The 13,444-nt window shown below is 47.8% G+C and overlaps 1 protein-coding gene across 1 annotated transcript in view; it reads left to right on the top strand.

Annotated features, from left to right (window-relative positions):
• Positions 1-1,989: 1,989 nt before the first annotated feature.
• Positions 1,990-13,444, top strand: part of LOC135816131 (putative defense protein 3) — a 64,954-nt gene continuing 53,499 nt past the window's right edge. Inside the window, exon 1 of the mRNA XM_065329514.1 lies at positions 1,990-2,179. The gene's annotated coding sequence lies outside the window, so the exon portion shown is untranslated. The remainder of the gene's footprint in view (positions 2,180-13,444) is intronic.

Raw genomic sequence — 13,444 nt, 5'->3', positions numbered from 1 at the left:
TAATGTCGTAACAGGCTCGAAGACGTTGAACCCTCCCAGGTTGCATCAGCGTGGTCAGCAAATCTGCCTTGAAGTTATGCGGTACGTGCGATGTGCTTGCACCGCTGTTGATTTCCCAGCCTTGGGGGCTCTCGGGCTTGTATTTGGACGTCTTTAACGATTTTTTCTTTCTCTGTGTAGAGAAGTATCCCCATCAGCATTCTGGGATCACACTAGGAAGTGGTCCAATACGCTGCAGCAAACTGAACTCTCGGTATCGGCCTCTCTGGCTGTACGTGTCCGCGCCGCGGCGTACGATCTTTTTCAGTCGACATTGTGTTATAGTTAGTTGTCACCTAGAGGCCTGCTGACTTTGCCGCTGACCTCCCTTGGGCACGGTCAAAGAAATAGAGAGATTGGTTAATGACATCATACACTTTGAACGGACGTGCTTGTTGGGCGGGATGGGGGGGGGGGGCTCCCTAAGGTCCCACCACGTAAGTCATAACATGGACAGTCCACAGCACGCGTGCGTGTGTGTGGAGGGGGGGGGGGGGAGGGAGGGGCTCACTCGCACATGGTTGTGGCTGGACTCGTGTGATTTGGCGTTTCGTGGAGCATTTCCCTGAGCTCTAAGAACGTGTTGATCAGCGCTATACAAGGACATAGAGAAATGGTTCACATTGAGCGCAGCCTAATAAAGTGATAAGATGCCTTCAACATGACCGTGAACCCTTGTAGTTACTTATTATCCAAGTCAAAACACATCTTGTAAATCCCTTAGACGAACGTATGCTCCACAAAATGCCAAATATACGCAGGTCGACGCATTCGTGAGTGAGATGGCCTCACACAATGTGTGCTTTGGACTGTAGTGACTTGTGTTGTTGGACCTTGGGCTTGGAGGGGTGCACCCTCCCCCACCCCACACACGCACACACGTCTACCCGGTGGGAGTGTCACAAACCGTGCAGCTTCTATTTTTTATTTTTTTTTTATTTTACTAGCAAACACCTATGCTATGGTGTTGATCACTCTAATGTCGAGTCTACATGGTCGGGGAATTCGCATCGGGTCCCCGGCCAAAATGGTACAGACACGACGCACATTGTACGTGTAACTGCACACCATTTCTCACTTTCTACAAGTGGCACCCTTGGATGAGGGCTTCGGGCACGTTTACATACAAAAATCACAACCCTTCCGACATATTGATGTAGTGTGTTATAGTCTATAGCGAAGGCAGCGCAACCAGCTCGTCCCACCATAGCCATAGGTCTCCAAGTCATTGCTTTCTGGGCGTACCATGCTGGCTAAAACTGCGGGTAACAGCAAAAGAGGCCATAAACCTCGGTTAGGTGCAACATCAGGGTTTCTAAGTGGGAGTAACACGAATATCGAAGCCACCACAGATTGCCACTTTGTCGTCATTTACATTCTCTAATGGCTCTGGACTGAATAAACGAACCAGGAAACTCCGCAAGTAGACAATTCAAGTGTTTATCACTTGGAACTGCTCCGCGTAGGGGAAGGACATGACAGCCTTTTGACAGGAGCTTGGCGGCAATACCACTAGTTTCGGTTCCTCGCGGGAGAACCGAAGGGTTTCGCAAGCAATTTCCGGAGAAGAAGCAAACAACAATTCTTTCTTTTGCCGTACCGTGTCCCCTCGGGCTGGTTGCACTACTATACTCTGCTGGTATAATTATGCTGGTTGCCTGCATATGGGCAGATCATGACTGTGACGATCCCGCCCTAAAAAGTAAAAGGCTAAATCATGTAGAGGCTACATGACTGTACATAATTATTGCGTCAGTACCGATACACACACACGCACATACACACGTAGATAGTCTACGCGTCCTAGTATGTCGATTTTTTGCCGGATATCCGGCCAGCATCAAGGTAGCGCCATGCCGCAGCGCGCACATCCTAGTCACACAAAATAGTTACAAAGCCTGGGCGCTAGGCGATGGCTGGCTCTCGGGATTATTCCAGCAATAAAAACGTCCTACAAAGCGGTACAACGGATGCGGAGCCCCACCATTTTTCTTTGATTCTTTACTCTTCTTGCCAAAAGCCAACTACCTCTTTGAACGGTTTGTGAGCCCACGCTGAATCGGACAATCGCCGTTTCGTCGACGGAAGCAGTTTGTGTTTTTGCGCGTCGTCCACTGCTGCCCAAGAGTACCGCCTGAAGGTAAGTGGTATCGCGAGTCCTGTAGTCTGTAGATCTACTCTCTGTTCTTCTTTACACGTTGATCATATTATGCACAATACAAATAATTACGAGACCTGTCCCGGTAGATTCGATCTCGTGGGAAACCACGGAACTATCATTACCGTTCTACGAGCGCTAGTCTGTGCACAATAGCGAGGTTTTGCATTCCGAAATTTGGCAAAAAGATTCGGCACGCGGGAGCGAGGTCGAAAATGCACACGAAGATTCGGAGTGTTTGTTCGGAAAAAGCTCACTTTGCCGAAAATATTTTTCGGATGCATTCTCTTGTAGAAGAGCGCTCGAGCGTGATTTATTCAAAGAGGTTTCTTATCTCGGCATCGCTTGGCAGGCGTCTTTGGCGACATAGCATCGTCAGCTACCTCTGATTGCTCCTCTCCAGTCCACTGCCTGTCGACTCTCTTTCGCCTGGAGTGTCCTCACCGTCATCTGTGTGGCTGAAAAGACTATGGCGACACGCATAAAATTTGACTTGGCCATGGAGTTGGTTTTTCTGAGGCGACTGAGGAGGCAGGTTTGGTCCTCGACTCTTTGGGCGATCAAAGTTCGTTGGAATCAGCAAGAAAAGGAGCACGGGACAGGACGTTGCTGATGCTGGGGCTCACGAAATGAAAACACATCATTTTCGACTTGCAAAACAAACGTTGGTGCGAAAATTCGACATTTTGATGTTCGACAAATGACCGAAGAACGCTGTACCGAAATTCGGAATGCAAAACCTCACTAATGATTCACAATGTTCCTGCTCTCATAATTTACTGGGAAACCTAACATAGATCTACAGTAGTTGTTACGTTCGAGGAATCGGCCAACTGAGCGAAGCCAAATAATTTGAAAGCTTCACTTCGCCGTATACGCGTTGTATCACTAACTTGGCGCGACTTCGCATTCAATTCGTAGCACGTTACAGTCGTCCCTCTCTAATCCGGCACTTGTTTATCCGGAACCCTTGCCAACCGGCGCACTTTCTGATGAAACCGATTTTTTTCGTTCAATTCCTACATCTTAATCCGGCACTTGAATTCCGCCTCCGGCAGTGACTTTTTGAAACGAATCGCTCAAACTGCACGTAGTTTGATTTCATAATCCGGCAGTGCTAGGGTTCCCAGTAAAAAGGCAACGCCTGTTGGGAGTTCCCTAGTAAAATAATAAATTCTACTACTACTACTACTACTACTACTACTACTACTAGTCGTAAATCGACTGTGCGTGTGTGTGCAAGAGTACGTATACATGTGAACATGTTCTCTGTTTTACTTTATCACTGTGTATATTCCTGGAGAAAAGTTGAGAATAAAAGCCGTGCACCAAATACTGGGGTCGACACGGAAAAACCCTGCGTTTTGACGTATGATACATGCATGTAATTGGGTAGGGCCGGGTCAGAGGGCAGGATTTCTTAATCCAGCACCCTCGTTAATCCAGCAGAAAATGCCGTAGCAAAAGGTGCCGGATTAGAGAGGGACGACTGTACTGCGTTAGTCAATGCCGATCGTGCCAGAAAGGCATCTTGTCCCTGTTCCCAAGCTACGTACATAGTCGAACAAACACCTGAAACTGGACAGTGGCCGATCAATCGACAACAAAAGCCCCACTGGATTTAGTTGCCTACGTTCCCTGGCGAAACTCTTGCACTCCTTTCGCGATGTGCATCGCAAATCAGTTGGTCAATTTTTCTTCTTTTTTGCCAGCCAGTAGATCTACGAGTTTTCTCTCTTTTTTTCTTTGCTATTCGTTCCCAAAGCCTAGACGGCAATGAATGCTGTGTTTGCGGAGTGCCCAGGTTCTAGTTCCGTGTTCCAATTCAGTGTTCGAGTTCAGTGTTCCAGTTCCAGTTCACTGTTCCGATTCAGTGTTCCAATTCAGTGTTCCAGTTCATTGTTCCAGTTCCAGTTCACTGTTCCGATTCAGTGTTCCAATTCAGTGTTCCAGTTCAGTGTTCCAGTTCCAGTTCACTGTTCCGATTCAGTGTTCCAATTCAGTGTTCCAGTTCAGTGTTCCAGTTCCAGTTCACTGTTCCGATTCAGTGTTCCAATTCAGTGTTCGAGTTCAGTGTTCGAGTTCCAGTTCACTGTTCCGATTCAGTGTTCCAATTCAGTGTTCGAGTTCAGTGTTCGAGTTCCAGTTCACTGTTCCGATTCAGTGTTCCAATTCAGTGTTCGAGTTCCAGTTCACTGTTCCGATTCAGTGTTCCAATTCAGTGTTCGAGTTCAGTGTTCCAATTCAGACCCGGAGCCAGCTTCTTCTAGTCCTAGAGGGTGGTACAGGCCCACTGAGGTCAGCTACAAGACGAATCATTTTCTCATGGCCGATATCGGTATCACGGCAGGACACTTCTCTAGCTCTATGCATCATATCTGCTGGTCTCACCTACAGTCTACACATTTCGCTAGCAACAGATTTTCCAACTACGTGCAGGCAGGCACAGTGGGTTGGTCTAAGACCATGATTGAGAAACGAGAGGTGCTAGATTCAAGTCCTGCTTGGAAGCGGAAGGATTTTTTCAAGCCGTGGTGCGACCCACAGTGAATTGAGAACTCGTGGCCTGGCAGGAGGAAAACATGGATGTGGCAAATGGGATTTCGACTTTTGGCCCTCTGGTAAGATGATCTGATCTATCCCCCACCGTTCAGGAGCAGCAATCTGACGCCTTACCATGGGGTGGGGGTGTCCCATGGAAGCAGAAAGGCGGTTCTTGACCCGCCCTGTACGCGAACCCGTGTAATTTTTTGTAGCTAACAAGTCCACACTTGACAATAAGAACAGGTTAGGAGCTAGGCAGAGACTCCAGTGAGGGCTGTACAAGGATAGCTTATTTGTACATTTGCACACTGGACATTTCGTGAATGCTGGAATTAGTAAAAAAATTCAAGTTGCAAGTACCGGCCATACCACACTAGTCGGCCCTGCCTGAGTTCCAATTCATTATTCCAGTTCCGTATTCCAGTTCCAGTTCAGATAGAACAGGCTTACACATGCGTGCTGTCTGCTTTGGCGGGTGCGCCCCACCAGCGGACGACTATCGAATGGGCACATGATCGTAGGATATTGGCCTGTAGTGCTGAGGACATCGCCAAGACCTAATATGGAGAGCACAATGCAGCTGTTGTACTCCGCTCCTACATGGGATTATGATTATTATTAAACTCAATCTCGTAGCATGTGCACGCATTGCTAATGTGGGGCTCCTTGGTCCAAGGCAGGGAGTAGTAAAATACCGGTGGCAGGGAGTAGTAAAATACCAGTATTTTAATACTCCCTGGTCCAAGGCAGCCATCGAAGAACACTGAGAATGTAAGAAAATGACTATCGGAGCAGTAATGACGCCCAGCATCTCGCCCCGTCCGGCGCGCGAGTTCCCCTCCCACCTAGTATCACCTAACGAGGAGCTGTAACTGCATATCACCTTCTTGAGCAATTGTGAACGTGTGTGAGCGCTTTATTGGATTGCGGAATGACGCGGATGCTCAAAGCTGTGGAGGAATTTTTTTCTGGAAAATGTGCCCTGAAAACCTCCATTGAAACTTGGCTTGTGTAGCATGGATACTTTATGACACGTAATTTGTATACACATAAATAGTACACCGTAGGAATGCATGGATAGCAGTGCGCATACTCGCACTGCCTTGTCTTCTTCTTCTCCTTGTGAGACAATGAACGAATATTGATAACTACTTACGTAACAACAAGTATGTGCTTTGAGTGCTGATAGTATACGAGTTACAATGGTGGCAGCGGAAAAATAGTCGTCGGTTTTGTCCTCGGCTGGGAAGACGCCTCCGCAGGAGAGACAAGTTGCAGAGTCGACAAGTTCCAGAGAGTCTGAGACCAGTTCCAGCTACTCGGGAGACCAGCCCACAGACTAAGTTCTAATTTACAAGTATTGGTCATTCTATCCTTCGTCTCGTTTTCCATTCTTTACTCCTTGACTGATCGTTCGCTGTGCAGGAGTAACAGTTTTGTTTGGTGTAGAAAGGGCTACATTTTCACAAAAATATTTTGCGCACGTGAGTGTGCGTGCATACTTAGCAAGTACACTGTTGACGTCATGTCCTGTGCACTACATCCGTGTGACGTAACCAGAATGTTTTGTGTAGGTCAATTTTTTTGTAACATTTTTCAAAAGTTTTTTTGAACTACAAATGTTTGTAGCTTGGGCCATTGATAGTGCAGTGAGATATCGAGATGGGCAAGTCCAAAGGCGGAAAGAAGACCAGGTCCCCTCGACCTCGTCCGTTCAAGATACCGTCTGACGAACATGCCAGTGCATCAGAGTTGCACCAGTCTAATGACACCGGAGTGCGTGATCAACTAGCTCAGGCGCTCGAGAAACTTGATCGCAGGTTGACCGACCTCGAAAAGAGACTCAGCTGTTTGGAAATTGTTGCTCCACGCACACAGGTTCCTGTAGGAGCAAGTTTCGAATTTGATCAGCCTCATAGTAGTAGCAGTGGTCGTGGACATTCGTATGGTCGTGGTGGTCAGGTGGAACCACCGATTTGTTGTGGTTGTGGACAACCTGGCCATTTTGCTCTAGATTGCCCACACAACCCTTGGCGCTCGGGAAACTGAGTACGACTGGTGGTGTGGGACAACTCCCAGTCGTTCACGAGGAGCCAACAGATGCAGTACGTATCGAGGCTGTATCGTCAGTCCCTACGCTAGATCTCCATGTTCAAGGCAAGTGTGTAACGGCGTTAATTGACTCTGGTTCCTGTGTTTCTATGTTGCATGAGCAAACATTTTTGTCCACGTATGGTGATGTGCCCTTGCAAGCTGCTCCCCGTTTGTGTGCGGCTAATGGTGAGGGACTCCAGGTTCTGGGTGCTGTGGATATTGTATGCTGCATTGGAGAGCGTTCATTCTTGCATACATTTGTAGTGTCTCCTGATATCCGCCATGATATGATATTGGGATCTGATTTCTTGTTTGACCATGGAGCATTATTGAACATTGCTCAAGGCACACTAATTTTTAATGATCTGTCAGTCCTGCTAGGCGTGAAAGCTACTAGTGTTGGTCCATCAGAGCCCTGTCCGGTTGTTGCGGCGGACGCTGAACCGCTATCGGACTCTTGGAGTAATGATAGTAATTCTGAGGAAGACCCGGGCACGTACTATTCCTGTGTCACTGTTTGTAGTAAATTAACTCTGCCTGCCGGCCATGTCGTGCTGGTCCCGTGCAAGTCGGTGCAAGAGGCATCTGTGACTGTGGATTGTGTTGCTGTTCCACTGGACTCATTCTTGTTAAAGTTCCCAGATGTGTCTGTGACCCCCAGTGTGGTTACGGTTGGACCTGGCAGGTCCGGTGCGGTAGTTGTGTTGGAGAATCACTCTGACTACCCAGTACAAATTGCTACAGATGTTGATATTGCAGAATTATCTCCTGTACCCGACAACTTGATTGGAGAGGATGATGATCCTGCTGATTCATCTGTTGCGGATATGCAACCGTTTGTGCTATCCCCTGAACGTGCCGAGATAATCCGTACGTATGTTGAGTCTCGGAATCATCTGGCAGTACCTGAAAAGAACAGACTTACAGAGCTTCTCCGTGAGAATCATGACTTGTTTCTCTTGCAGGAGGGTGATTTTGGTCCTTGTGATGTTTTGCCACATAGTAGTAGTACTGGTGATATACAGCCAGTTAAGCAGCCTACGCGCGCTTTGCAAGCTTTGCTGGATGGTCTGTTGTCCCGAGGTATACTCACCGAGTCCATTAGACCCTGGGCGTCGCCCATAGTTCTCGTTCCCACGAAGGACGGATCTCTCCGGTTATGTATCGACTACCGCAAGTTGAACAGCATTGCGGAGCCAGATGCGTATCCTATCCCACGTGTTGACGCCATATTGGACTCACTCTCTGGCTGTTCATGGTTCACTTGCCTGGATTTAGCGTCAGGATATTGGCAGGTTCCTAAGCACGAGGACGATACGGCAAAGACTGCCGTTACGACACCGTTGGGTTTGTGTGATTTCTTGGTTATGTCTGGCTGTAGAAATGGTCCAGCGACATTCCACCGTGAAATGGAAGCGGTGCTTCATGGTTTGTGTAGTGTGCCTAACCAACCATTCTGTCAAGTGTTTTTCAACAGTGTATTGAATGCCAGCTCTACCTTCACTGGACAGCTCCAGATCCTGCAGTCTGTATTTGGCCGGGTTCGTGCTGCTGGACTAAAGGTAAACTTGGAAAAATGTTCTTTTTTCCAACGGAAGGTGCTCTTCCTTGGCCATGAAGTTTCGGCTGAAGGTTTGGCTCCGGATCCCACCAGGGTTGAGGCTATTGTGAAGTGGGCCGTACCCCAGTCTGTACGAGGTGTACAGGTGTTTCTGGAGTACGCCGGGTTTTACCGCCGCTTCATCCGTGGTTTTGCTCAGCGCTCCGCTCCACTGAATGTATTAGCAGGCAAGGGTGCCAGCTTTACATGGACTAAGAGTAGTGATGCGGCGTTGACGGCTATGAAGCGGTCACTGACCACAGCCCCCGTGTTGGCGCATCCCGACTTTTCTGTTTCGTCTGGTGGCTTTATTTTGGACACTGACGCAAGCAAGGTGGCCATTGGAGCTGTCCTCAGCCAAATGCAAGATGGCGAGGAACGCCCCATTGCGTTCGGCAGCCGGATCTTGACGAAGGCAGAGAGGAATTATGATGCCTCAGACCGGGAAACGCTTGCCCTTGTCCATTTCGCGAATCAGTTCCGGCACTATTTGCTTGGTCGGAATTTTATTGCCCGCACAGATAACACTGCCCTCACCGCACTGATGTCCGTGAAGGAACCACGCGGTCGAAAAGCTCGATGGGTGGAGCAACTCGCTGAGTACACCTTCACTACTGTTCACCGACCGGGTCGGCAATACTTGAATGCAGATGGTCTGTCGCGTTCCTTGTTGCCGGAGGTGCAACCATCCCATCTCGAGACTCCCGCAAATCAGCCAGAGCAAGCTAGTTCCTCTGCCACAACTGCGTCTGTGGATGTCGCCACTTCTGTACTTGCTGGTCTCTCCGCAACTGAGTTGGCTGCTGCCAAAGCTGTGAATGTCGACCTCTCAGTGGTCAGTTTGCCCAGGTACAATGCGGTGAGTGGAAAATTTGTTCGCCCTCCCGAAGGTTTCTGGCACTAGTCGTACCATGCGTTTGTTCTCGGCTAATGCAGTTGGATCAGAAGGAACATTCGGTTCGCATCTGATGCCTCACGGTGCTTACTCTGCAAGCCCTCGACAGCGACCATAGTCCGCTGTCGTCTACGCTCCCGCCGTCAACCAGAGCCCATCTTGCTCGCAATGCTGGACTGCCTGCGCGGTTTACTGATTTTGCTATGTCCTGAGTTATTTTATTTTTTATGTTTCTGTTTTCTTTCTCTATTCACGAGGGCGTGAATTTTCGGTAGGAGGAGGATAGTGTAGCATGGCTACTTTATGACACGTAATTTGTATACACATAAATAGTACACCGTAGGAATGCATGGATAGCAGTGCGCATACTCGCACTGCCTTGTCTTCTTCTTCTCCTTGTGAGACAATGAACGAATATTGATAACTACTTACGTAACAACAAGTATGTGCTTTGAGTGCTGATAGTATACGAGTTACACTTGCATCCCTGGATCACAGTGGAATAAAGAATCCATATGGTGGAGAAATCCACCCAGCTCATGGTGTGGATGCGGTATGGGTATTCTCACTGCGGACAAGCGCGCGCTAATGAAAAATGAAAGAATGAAAAATGAAAAATAGGCATTCACTGGCCAGAAAAGCCACTTCCATCAGCATGGTGTGTTGTAGACCAGGCTAAAATAAGTGGTGGTCAATTCATCAGCATTGCAAGCTGTTATTTATCATTATTATTATTATTGTAGAAAGGAAAAGGACATATGGATACTGTCAGATTTTGTGCCTAGTTATTGCACTTTCTGACTGTATATAGTATCCAGTTACAGTGATGGAGAGTTACTCTTAACTCGTATCCATATGTCCTTTTCCTTTCTACATTTATTTATGGCTCAACATCCGAGTTTCAAATTATTAGTATTATTATTATTATTATTATAGACAACACTTCATAGCATGAAAGAAAATCAGCCAGTACGGGAGATGTGGGTGTTAAAGGGGAAGTTAAGGCAAAAATTAAAATTTCACCAGTTGTAGTCTTCGGGGTGCTGAGTCGAATGGTCGTGGTCCGAGGAAGCTGAGACGCTCCCTTCCTACTTGAATCCCAATCGAACTCGCGCACTTCCACCGAAACTGGGTGACTGCGCCCTACTAGATGGGGATTTGTATGCAAAATGTCACTAAAAGCGCCATTTCGTTCTTATAAAAGCACGGATGACCGCGATTGGCCCATATGTTGTAGTCTTTTGGACGCTGAGTCGACTGGTTTTGGTCCGAAAAGGCTGCGATGCAGCGTTCCTCCTTTATTCCCAATCGAACATGGTTGAAGAAGCGGTCACGTGGTCCTGGGTGCCCAAATCACCTGGTCACCACGCCAGCAGGTGACAACTTTCACACCAAGGTTCAACTCGAGTTCAACTCGAGTGACAGGACTGCACCCAAAAAAGGTCAAACAGGCTAGTAAGTTGTACCCTGCAGGCACGGTGACCAGGTGACTGGTGTACGCAGGAGCACGTGACCGCTTCTTCAACCATGTTCGATTGGGAATAAAGGAGGAACGCCGCATCGCAGCCTTTTCGGACCAAAACCAGTCGACTCAGCGTCCAAAAGACTACAACATATGGGCCAATCGCGGTCATCCGTGCTTTTATAAGAACGAAATGGCGCTTTTAGTGACATTTTGCATACAAATCCCCATCTAGTAGGGCGCAGTCACTCAGTTTCGGTGGAAGTGCGCGAGTTCGATTGGGATTCAAGTAGGAAGGGAGCGTCTCAGCTTCCTCGGACCACGACCATTCGACTCAGCACCCCGAAGACTACAACTGGTGAAATTTTAATTTTTGCCCTAACTTCCCCTTTAACCAACCATGGTGAATAAAATAATTAAAGAAGAAAAGTAATGGTCAAGACGGAGAAGCATGGGAGGGACAGGTGATGGTGAATCTAGTGAGCAGATTTAAATGCGTCCAGGGCACTGGCATTGCGCGTAGTATTGGGCAGCGCAAGCCAAGCAGAGTAGGCAACAAAGAGTGGAGAGTGTACAAGGGAGGACGTTTTAGCCAAGGGTAGGGCAACAGAGTATCTTATCTGGGGGCCATCTGTGGTTCGGAACCAGTTGTACACACTAAGATGAGGAGGATGTAGAGCTAGTTTAAATTTGAGATCAAGTGCTAATTTTTGGCAGTGGGTTGAAAGTGGGCAAGCATTTGCAAGGGCATACAGGGAAGCAGAAGAGTAGAGAGGGGGTAGTCTAAATAGGATACGAAGAAGTTTCCTATGGTGGATTTCGAGACGCTCAGCGAGAACCGAGGACAAGCCACACCAGCTAACAGCAGCGTACATAAAAAGAGGCAGGATATAAAATATATTTTTGCATTTGACAGGAAGGTGGAAACAATGAGGACGTATAACACCTAGGGCAGAGCTTGAACGGCTGCAAAGAGCATCAAGATGGTAATACCAAGAGAGACGATCATCAAACACTATTCCCAGATGTTTATGGTTGGAAACAACCTTTATGGGTTCTGGGAAATCAGGATGGTGTAAAAGTGACATGGATGAGATTGGGAGAAGGAACATTATTTCGGTTTTAGTCAGGTTGGGTCTAAGTCGCCATGTTTGCATGCAGCGTAGGACACTGCATATCTGAGCCGACACTCGAGGTACAAGAGCCGCTGAGGACGAGGATGCTGACAGGAGGGTTGTATCATCAGCAAATAACGAGACACCTGGGTCTATAGAGGGTAATTTTACGTTTGCTAAGAATATAAGAGGTCCAAGTATGGAGCCTTGGGGAACTCCAGAAGACACTGGTAGGGGATCAGAATTGATGGAGAGGGCAGAAACAAACTGTGATCGGTTACTTAGATATGACTCCAGCCAGGACAGAGCAGGGCCAGACACACCAAAGACAATATGTAGCTTGGCAAGGAGGCCATGATGCCAGACAGTATCAAATGCCTTTGCCAAGTCAAAGAAACAGAGAGCAGTATGGTGTCGAGCATCACGAAGGGTGGCAATGTCTTGTACTAGACGAGCTAGTTGGTCAGAGGTTGAGTCGTTGCGGCGAAAGCCAGATTGGGAAGGGCTAAGGCATGGTGAAATGTGGCAATACAACTGGTCATAAAATATCTTTTCACATACTTTTGAAAGGGAACAGAGAAGAGATTGGACGGTAGTTTGAGGCTTGTGATCGGGAGCCTTTACACTTGTAGATGGGAGTGAGTGACCTTAGCGATCTTCCAACGATCAGGAAATACGCCGGAGGAGTAGGAAAGGTTGAATATAAGGCACAGTGGGTACGCCAGAGATGGAGCCAGAACTTTGAGAACTTCGTTTAGTAGGGCATCGGGACCAGGGCTTTTGTTGCTTTTTAGTCTTTTTAGATAGCTGCGAACAGATGATGTGGTGGTATGTACAGAGCGCAGATCAGGAGACACAGCCGCAGAACGTTGTACAGGTGGTAGAGGAATGGTCGTCTGGAATACCAGCTGATGTGAATTGCGTATTGAGAGTATTAGCTGCAGACTTGGGGTCAGTCACCATCGAACCATTGGAAGCTAATAACGGAGGTATGTCTTGACGTGTACCAGTTGTCCTTTGAGTGCGAACAAAGGTATACAGGTTAGGCCTGGAAGAGGGGTGAGATAGGGTGGTAGTGAGCAAACGTAAATATGCTCAATACTTAGAACGTGACAATGACTTCACCAGATTGCGCTGTTTTTTTTTGTACAAAGAAATATTAGCATAGGTGGAGTACTTCTTGCTTAAGCTGTAGTAGTCGTATTTGAGTTTAATTGTACCTTGGAGATCTTTGTCGAGCCAAGGAATCTTGGGGTTACGTTGAATGGTGTAATCCCAGCACACGTTGCTATGTCTAAGGGGCCGTCCGTAATTACATGCATTTACTTAGAGACATCTAACAGGCGTTTCTGGTGGGTGGGTTCGCCCGCAAGGCGTTTCTAAAAATACATTTCGGAGTGCATGCACACCATACCGCACGTGTATGTACATGTACATGATACAGCGCTGCTACAGCTAGTAGTAGTGCAGGTAGGCGTTGAGACGCACTACGCTGCACTGCACGGGTCACGGCAGAGTGGCCAGGGGGACAGGGAGA

Source organism: Sycon ciliatum, chromosome 1, assembly GCF_964019385.1.
Source record: "Sycon ciliatum chromosome 1, ocSycCili1.1, whole genome shotgun sequence".
Lineage (NCBI taxonomy): Eukaryota > Metazoa > Porifera > Calcarea > Leucosolenida > Sycettidae > Sycon > Sycon ciliatum.
This window is presented reverse-complemented; position numbering and strand designations above follow the sequence as displayed.